The sequence below is a fragment of the Catharus ustulatus genome, chromosome 4, assembly GCF_009819885.2.
Source record: "Catharus ustulatus isolate bCatUst1 chromosome 4, bCatUst1.pri.v2, whole genome shotgun sequence".
Classification (NCBI taxonomy): domain Eukaryota; kingdom Metazoa; phylum Chordata; class Aves; order Passeriformes; family Turdidae; genus Catharus; species Catharus ustulatus.
In genome coordinates this window covers 36,464,158-36,473,391 of record NC_046224.1, presented here as the reverse complement: position 1 = coordinate 36,473,391, position 9,234 = coordinate 36,464,158, and positions in this window count along the sequence as shown.

The following is a 9,234-nucleotide window of genomic DNA, read 5'->3' as shown; positions in this document are numbered from 1 at the left end:
TGCTTTCTAAACCATGCAGCAGACAGACCAAGGAGATTGGCAGCAATATGAATGATATGTAGAATAAGTAATGCACATTTACTGATGAGCAAATAAAGAACTTCTGGAAGTTAGGCACTTATTAAATCTTCACTGCATTGACTAAAATAGTATCCCCATACAGAGATATTTTATGTTCCATCAATTTTTTTGTCACTCGGTGCATTTACAAAAGAGACAGTTACTAACCTAACATGTTTAAACTCAATTCATATAATCTCAAAAATTCAATACAGGTTGGGTCATAAACACTGAAAAAATCTGAGTTAGAAGGCTCACTGACTGGAATATCTGGCTTCCTCACAAGCAAAACTAACAAAATCAAACTCAGGTCCTGGAAACAGAAGACAGCCCTCCTGAGAATTTTATATTAAGAGCATATTCTCTTCCATTTCATTTCATGGGAGACTTGCTTTACAGGGACAGTAATTCATCTTTCTCAGAGATGATGCAATTTTTCAAGGCAAATGAAACTTACTTTGTGACCAACCCATTTCTCCACTCCTCAGGAGGTCCTCCAGAAAACTAGTAGATTTTTCTGTATAGCACAAGGCGATAAACCAGCTGATAAATAGGTGCATGATACAAATGGTTTCCTTCACTCAGCATAGAAGATGAGGTTGTAGAAACATGCAAGATGTCTTGATGGGGTAGTCATCAGATTAACAGTCAGACCCAGAGCACTCAGGGCATTTTCTCTCTGCTGCATACCAAGAAAACGGGCAGAGTGATAGTTTGGGAGCTGAACTCGGTATGCTGAGGAATGATCCAAGTTGGCACCTACTGAAGGCTGTCAGATGTGAACTGGTATTACAGGCTCTTAATTCAACTGGTCTGGAACCCGAATTAAGTGACAAAGTATATAATAAATATCAAAATTAACATGGAGTATCTTCATAGATTCTTTCTGGAGCACTTACAGACTTCCATGCACCATAAGTACACCACAAATGCTTATAGATAATCGACATTAATTTCTACAGAAGGGAGGCCATGTAGGGCTCTTTTTTCCTTGTGACTGATGACCTCTCCTTTCAAATATCTGGTTAATTTTGACCTTAATCAAGTAGGCAGGTAGCCAACTACCCACCTGCAGGTACAGCTGCACATAAAGTACATAGATATACGCTTTTATATCCCATCAAAGTTCCTGCATGTGTGTTTGGGGTTGTGAATGGATCAAGACCTAGAGTGTGGATTTGGATTAAAGGTTTAAAAATAAAGCCTAAGCCTTCAAAACACAAATCACTGTTCTCTGGGGACTAAAAAGGAGTGACTATTTTCCTAAAAGTCTCATTTTATCTATTTTTTGAAGAATACATTTACATACTCTCCAACAGATGTCAAGAAATCCTCCTGGTCTATGTCTGATATACATTCAATCACTTCATGCAGTAATACCTACATATATACATATATATACACATTTCTATGCTGTGTTCTGAACTATAGAGGCATCAGACCACCTCTTTCTTAGCCAGAAAGTTGCATTTCTGAATACAGAAGGCAGCAGTATACTCTGTGAGATCTACCCATCCCTTGAGTTTCTGTGCCCATATGCAAGCAGAAAGGGGAAGCTGACACACCGTATTTCACCACTAGACTTCACCACATCTGCCAAAAATAAAAAAAAAAAAATACAGCTATTTGGGTGTTTTAAAACACTCCATTCAAGTCCTACTGCTATAAACTTTGGGAAGAAAAGAAGTTGTTGAAGGAAGGTACAAGATGCTGTATAAATGGTCTTGACTGCCTTAGGATCTACTCCAGTCTTTTTCAGACTAGAGAACAACTTCTTCATAGCATATAAGGAGGATAACCTTGCTTGGGTAATGCTATCAACATTACAAGGAACAGGCTGTTGAAAAACATGGGACATCTTTTATTCTTGGATCTTTGCAACACAGCTCTTGGTCCAATATGGCTGCACCATGTTGCCTCCAAATCAAGTGACATGCTGCAAACTTGGATTTTTTGACCTTTAATTAGTAAATAAATACCAGCAGTGCATATGCCTGGTTTTACATTGAAGGATGTATTAGGGAAATATATTGACTTGCTTTCCACTAGAGTGAAACTACTTTCCCTGAAATCTATAGATAACAATGAGTAAAGAGTCAGGCAATGCTGCTTAACAAACCCACTTACTTCAAGTGCACTTATCTGTAAATAACTTACCCTGACAAAGTATACTGCCTATATAGGTGCATCCTAGTGCTTCAATTTTTGAAACTAAAAGGTAGACAAGTTACCCTCCTTGGGGACCATTTTGCAAAATTATATGCAATATGTGCAATCTGGTCCAACTCAGACAGAAAACAAAAGCATTTTCTAAACGATTACCTTTGAGTCCCAGGGACAAATTGCCTCTATTAGCAAAGATTAGATGTTCAAAGATTACAGAGGAATCACTTGCCTATTTCTTCAACTCAGTGGAGCTTTGACTCCATCACAGGATGTACTGGAAACATGAAAAGCCCATGAAAAGTAAACTCATCCAGAGCAGCAGCTCCCAAACCAAAATATTAAAAGGGCACACACCTTGTCCACACTGTCATGGCCTTGGAGACATATTGGAAAAATCTATACAGAGGTGGCTAACCCTTCTCAATGTTCTATTTCAGTGCAATTCCAAATGCTTCTGCTGGCTGACAGTCACCTCCAGAGGGACCAAGGCCATCCCAGCAGCAGCTGGACAAAGTCTGTTCCACGGGATGTCACAGGACTACCTGTCCACTCTATTAAAAGCTGTGCTTCTTCAAAATTTCTCAGACACAAGAAATGATCCCAGTCCCATCCTTCATCAGAATGAGTGCATTTCCAAGTGCCTGCAAGGAGGATTACCTAATCATGTCACAAAGAGTATGCACCTCACTGACCATGGGGAAACTGTACAGTAGTTTCTTATCCTGCTCGTTCCTTTCCAAGTGGAGAGCAGAGACTCACGGATGTCCAGCTGCACATCTCTTGTCCTTTTTTATTTTCCAGCCACCAGGCCTGCAAGGTTCAGCAGTTGGTGCTGGCCAACCCCCTCAGGATTAGGATAAGTGAGGGGCTTAGACACTGCATGCAGCACTCAAGGGCTGCTGCTTGGCTCTGCCCCAGCTCTTTGCAGAATTGGCACTGCTGAAGGGATGATCCCTGATGCTAGCACACCACTAACTCATGTTTTCTCACACTGCCCATACAACTTGGATTGCACTTCCTCTCCAGAAATGCCTTTTCTTGTTAGCCCAGTTCCAGATTCCCTCTTCTTCTTGGAATCCTGTATGTGATGCTGCAAATGAAGAAAGGTGTCTTCAAGAAGTCCTCATAAGAGTATGTCTGTTTCTTAGGTCCCAAGCATAAACATATAATGGAGACATACTAAGGCTCCAGTCAGTGTACCCTGGGATTTTTGAAGGGAAATGTACAAATGTGTCCTGCTCTTTGAAGGCATTTGAGTAAGACAAATCCATAGAACAAATGCTTCACAGGTGTACTGTATAAATGAATACTTATAAACTCCAAGGTATGAATTGGCCTGGAAACCACAGTGCACAAAATAGCCAGAGCCAGCCCTTCTCCCAATTCCCACTACCTTACAGGCTTCCAAGCAATGATATTGTGGCCTGGGTTTGGCAGAGTTTGCTGTGCTGGCCCTTGCAGGATCACAGTGTGCGTGACACTGGCCAGGCTGGGGCACAGCCAGAGGCAGAAGAGCCTCGGTGGAGACATGAGCCAAAAGTACAGTTTCTTCTGTTTCACTAACTTTAAAATTTTGGGGTCACTATACACAATTCTTGTACATGTTCCATCACTTGCTCAAAAGTCTTGTGACAGCTGGTACGTACACCCTGTCCTAAAGCACAGAACTGAGGCATTCAATTTAATATGCTGCTCAGGTGACTGAAAAACAGCATCTTACAAAATAGCTTATTCAGGAACAAATTATGTATGTGTCACTGCTCTCTGCAGAAGTTTTATAATGCATTTTTAAAAAACTTGACTTTGGGGTTTTTTTTAATATCATTTAACTAAAAATTTTATGTTCGTGATTACTTCCTACAATACACAAAGCAAATGGAAAAGAAACATGGAGGAATTACATAGCTAGCAGGAAAAAAAGATTCATAAATAAAATGTGCTGGAAGTGAAACAGATGGTTGGCACCTGGTGGTCCTTTATAGCTCTGGGTGACAGCAACACTTGTGCTGCTTTAGGGTCCTTGACATTGTAGGCTGTGGGATTTCTAGCTGTGCCTAAACTGAAGGTCCTAGCTCCTCAGCAGTTTACATCCTCAACTCTGCTCTTTTCCCAGAGCCTGGAGGATGCTGTGCATGTTGATCAGACTACCAGCATCATACATACCGGGTGGGCATCAGGACCTTCAAGCACAGCAGGGTACGCACCACCTCCCAAGCAGAGCCAGAGCACAAGAGTAGCCTCTGCTGCTGTGTCTTGCACTCACCGGCCCAGAGTGCTGAGAAGTAGAAAACAGTGTGGTCACTCCTTGTCTCTGCACGCCCTCCCTGCTTCTGAAACACCAGGTGTGGATCCATGCAAGGCACTGCATTATGTATTGCTGCCTGACTAAGGGGAGCAAACCTCCCTGCACAGAGGCTCCCTGGCAGACATGTTTGTGACCTCTCCAAACAATTTCACTGCAATGATGTCTCCAGTGGTCTAGATCCCTTCCTAGCAATATAGTCTCAGAAATAAGATGTCACAGCTGTCAGTCATCTACAATTCATCTCACCCACAAAGCTATTGGATGTGACAGTAAACACTCACCTTCAGCTAAGCCCATTCTGAAAAATTACTTGAAGGCAAATTGTTGAAAAACACACAGGCTGTTGCAAATGGTAACAGTGAAACCAGTGCCTGTGCTGATTTGCCTAAGGTTTGTATACAAGGTCACATAATAGGAGAAATGAGGAAAAAAATCAGCATATGGTGCATAATTGGTGGTTTCTGGGATATTTTTTTTCTCTTCTATTTGCATATATATGTACACAAACAATGGGATGGGACTGCTGGAGCAGCTGACTCAAAGCTTTATTCCGTCACAATCATCAGTCTCATTTTACAGAGCCAAGCACGGGAGTTGGAAACAGCTACAGCCACTTTGCAACAGCAGATGAAGTTCTTTTTGTTACAAAGTCTTTTAACAACTTTCTAGCCAATAGCATAATATTAAGAGCTGATAAGGCCAATTGCTTAGGCCAATTAATAAGGCTGCACGTACATCTTGCTTTGAACAATGCTTGCTTGTAACAGCTTAAAACACTGGATAAACCTTCATTTTTAAACTTACATATTTCTACTATCTTGCTTAACATATTTTCCTGAGGCCTATCTTTACACTCATAGCCCCATTGTTTCTTGTCCTTGCATCTTAGGTATTCTTGCATTTCTCCATTCTGAGATTTGTTTTAACAAATTTTTCTGAGAATTTTACACCTTTACAATTTCCCACAATTCCCCCTCTCAGTTCAACCCTAAAGAAATCCTTTTAATGACTTTGCTGTATATTAATTACCTTCCATTACATAGCTCCACTACAGTCCATTTTTCTTTACCTAGCAAAACAGTGTTATCAGCTTTCTAAACAAGGCTACACTAACAAACTTTACATGATATATTGCTTTTTGTTTATCTAAGGCATCTTTTTTGCTTGCTTTGAACTACAGTACTTCTAAGGTTTTGAAAGATCTGGTTGATTCTAAGATGTAAGTCAAATCCAGATGCAAGTTCTATCTCTTGTTGTGTTAAATCTCTGACCCAAGGCCTTAAATCAAAACCTTCATCATTCCTTACACTATCATACAGTAACTTGAGATCAGCAGACAACTGCATAAGAGTCTGTGAACTCTCTGTACTTCCCTTTCCTGCATCTCTTTCTTGAAGGACAAAAGGTTCCTTGATGGTTTTGTCCACCATCTGTCACACGCACTGAAGTGAACAAAGCACTATTACTAATATCACCGCCACAACAATTAATACATATAAACCTATCTCCTTTAACCGAGATGGAAAGCTCCATCCCTCAAACAAATCATCCAACCATGATCCATCATCTCTTTTGATTTGAGATATTAAATCTTTCAGCTTTTGTATGCTTTCGTGGATGGATTCGGTGTGGTCAGACAGGTTCATACAACACAATCCTTCAAATTCTTCGCAACCATGTCCCTGTGCCAGTAAATCAATTGCTGCTCTATTTTGTATGGTGGCATGTCTAACACTGCTGATGTTTGTCAGCATATCACTGATTGCAATGGATGTGGCGTTGGTTTGTTTACTCAGCCAACATCCAACTTGATCTAATTGTTTCAAGGCTGAAACCCTTTTCACAGCTTTCCAGGGCATAAAATCACTCTTATAACTTTCTTCATATTGATGGGTAAATCTTTTTTCCTATGTTTCTTTTTAACAACAGCTTTAGCACTAGGTGCTATCACAGTGAGCCTTCCAATGCTGTATGGGCCACCTTCAAGGTGTGTGACCTTGCCAAGCCCTATCTCCACAAAAGAACCAATATCCTTTCATAATTGTCATGGATATTGGTCAACCCCGGAAAGTCCATCCCAACTATCTGAATAATTACACCAAAACCTCACGTTTCTGTACACAAGGTAATGGGGAGTAACACTGTACTTTGGAGGATCACTTTCTCACCCATCACTAGCTGAAAATGCAAGGCAGAAATCCATTGTTAAAGAAGCAAGCATCTCTAATTATTGGGGTTCAGATACTGCTTTGAGAACTTCTTTGGTCCAAATGTCCCAATCACTTATGCGATTGCTTTCGTTGGCAACTTCACCTGACTTACTATTAAGTTGCCTTTTGGTTGAAGGATCATAATATACAGGTATTGGCCAATCTTTTACTGGAACAAAAGATTTCTCCATGTATTTCAACTCCCAGATTTGTTCAGGGGCTAGCCAATTGTAGTAAAGAGGGCTAATTTTACCTTTAAAAATTCAATGGGGGAATACCAAGCTTTTGCCAAAAGAGCTCTACAAAACCTACAATTTCCACACTTTCTCCACTGACAAAAAAAATCAAGGTTTGCAGGTTCTACAGGTGAACAGGGAATGTCAGGGGTGACCCAGAGCTCTTCTGTTCAGCTCACGTCTGCGTGCCTGTTTCTCTGCTCTGGGAATTGTCAGCGCGTTCTTGTGTGTGATATGGTTCGATGTTTTTTGCTGGAACCGACTTAGGTCGTACACCTCTGAAACACAAGCATACTTTTAGTCCCAGGTTATTAGTTGAAAAGGACCTTCAATTTGTCCTGTCTCAGGGTTTTTGTTCATATTTTGGGGGCTTTTTTGAGTTTATCTCCCAGTGAATCTTTGGATTTTGCAAGCTGCTCTCCTAAAGTATTAGCTTGGACCTTAACAATATGCTGTGGGGTGTTAAGTTTGTTACAAGCAGAAAGCATTTGGGGAACAGTCGGTGGTTGGTTAGGCAAAGCTAAGATAACTCTCTTGCACTCCATGTTAGCATTAGAAAAGGCAAGGTTTTTAATAAGATAGGGGTGGGCTTGCTCATCTGGGCACAGCCTTTCAAGAGCCTGTGTCAATCGATCTACAAAAGTACGACAAGCCTTGGTCTCACCTTGCATTATTGTGGAGTAAGCACTCCCACGACTGTCTGCTGGCTCCACAGTACGCAAAGCCTTTCTAATGGAATTCTTAATATCTCCTAGAACAGCCCTGGGCAGTAATGTGCCTGACCTTCAGGTTTGTCAAAAGGTGTGTCTCCAGATAATTGAGCAATATTAAACTGAGCACTGAGACTACCAGATAGTTTTCTATTAATCTGTTGAGCTTTCTCCACTCTAAGTCCCACAAAATATATTGAGAATTGCTTGAAGTCATAGAAGCCATGATATGACAATATGTGTGAGATCATAAGAATTAAAAATACTTTTTAACACATTATCAAAATAAGGAGAAGTCAGCCCACTATCCTTTATAGCTTGTTTGAGTTCTTTGAAGTCCAGATGTGATGGAGATTCATACTGAGGATTGTGATTATTTCTCCCATATCTCACAGGCATAGTAAGGAGTTGTCCATTTAATGAGTCAAAATCTTTAACTTGCCTGAAATCCTGTCTGATCTCAGATCAATCAGGTAAGCATACTGAATTACTTTTCTGTTTGGTTTTTGAAGGCTCCCCAGGTTTTACAAAAAATGAGGGAGCCTTTGGATCAGATTAAATCAAGGCAAAATCATCATCCAGGCTGGATTCAGTGTCTAGTATTTGTGCAGCAAAAACAGGTTGTCTCCCAGCATCGTCTGATCCTGAAACACTCTCTGGCACTTGTGCTGCAGAACTAAACTCCCTCTTCTTGCTCACAGCCTTATTATCTCAACATAGACCAGCAAAGTTACCCTTAGTGTAAGACATGACGCTTTTGTAATGGGAACTGACCTTTCCCCCTCCTTCTGAGACACAGCAGCAGCAGGGGGAAGGGAAGGGGGAGAGGGAATGGACAGAGTTGGAACGAAGGAAGGCTGATATGGTTGATGGAATGAAGGAAGGATGACATGGTTGATAGAATGAAGGAAGGCAGGGGGACGGGGAGGCAGAGGCGGCACAGGTGAGTTGCTTGATGGCATTATAAAGTCTCCAGTTAGCCAAGTCCCACAACTCATATGTCAGAGCAGACACAGGGTCTGCAGTTGGAAAAGTGGTGCTGACCCAAGTTAGGGGATCTCTTAATTAATTTTTCTGAGTATTAATATGAGGTTTAGTTTTGATAATTGGCTTCAGTCGATGATAAACATCCTATTTCTCAACAGACAATTCCTGTCCCATCTTAAACTCACCCCAGAGCTCACCTTGCTCTTTCAGCAGGGTGTCTTCTGGAACTCCGTCCCGGCATGTCCTGCAGGCTCAGGCAGAGGCAAGCATCATCGCTTCTTGCAATGGACCTTTTATGTATCTTTCCAATAGGTTGACTGTAACAGTGGTGGGTGTTTTTGCACTACTTAGTGGTTTGTCTGGAGTCTCTTCTGCCTTCACTCAGAGCTAAGATTAAAAAATACACAAAGGAAAGGGATTTTCTCATGTTCAGGCTTGGTTGTTTATTAAATCTTATCAAAAAGTACAGAATGTTCAGTGACACTTCTAGCCACCAGCTAGAAGCAAGGAAAATGGAGGCAGATCCAGTCCAATAGAGGAATAACACCTATATTATTTAT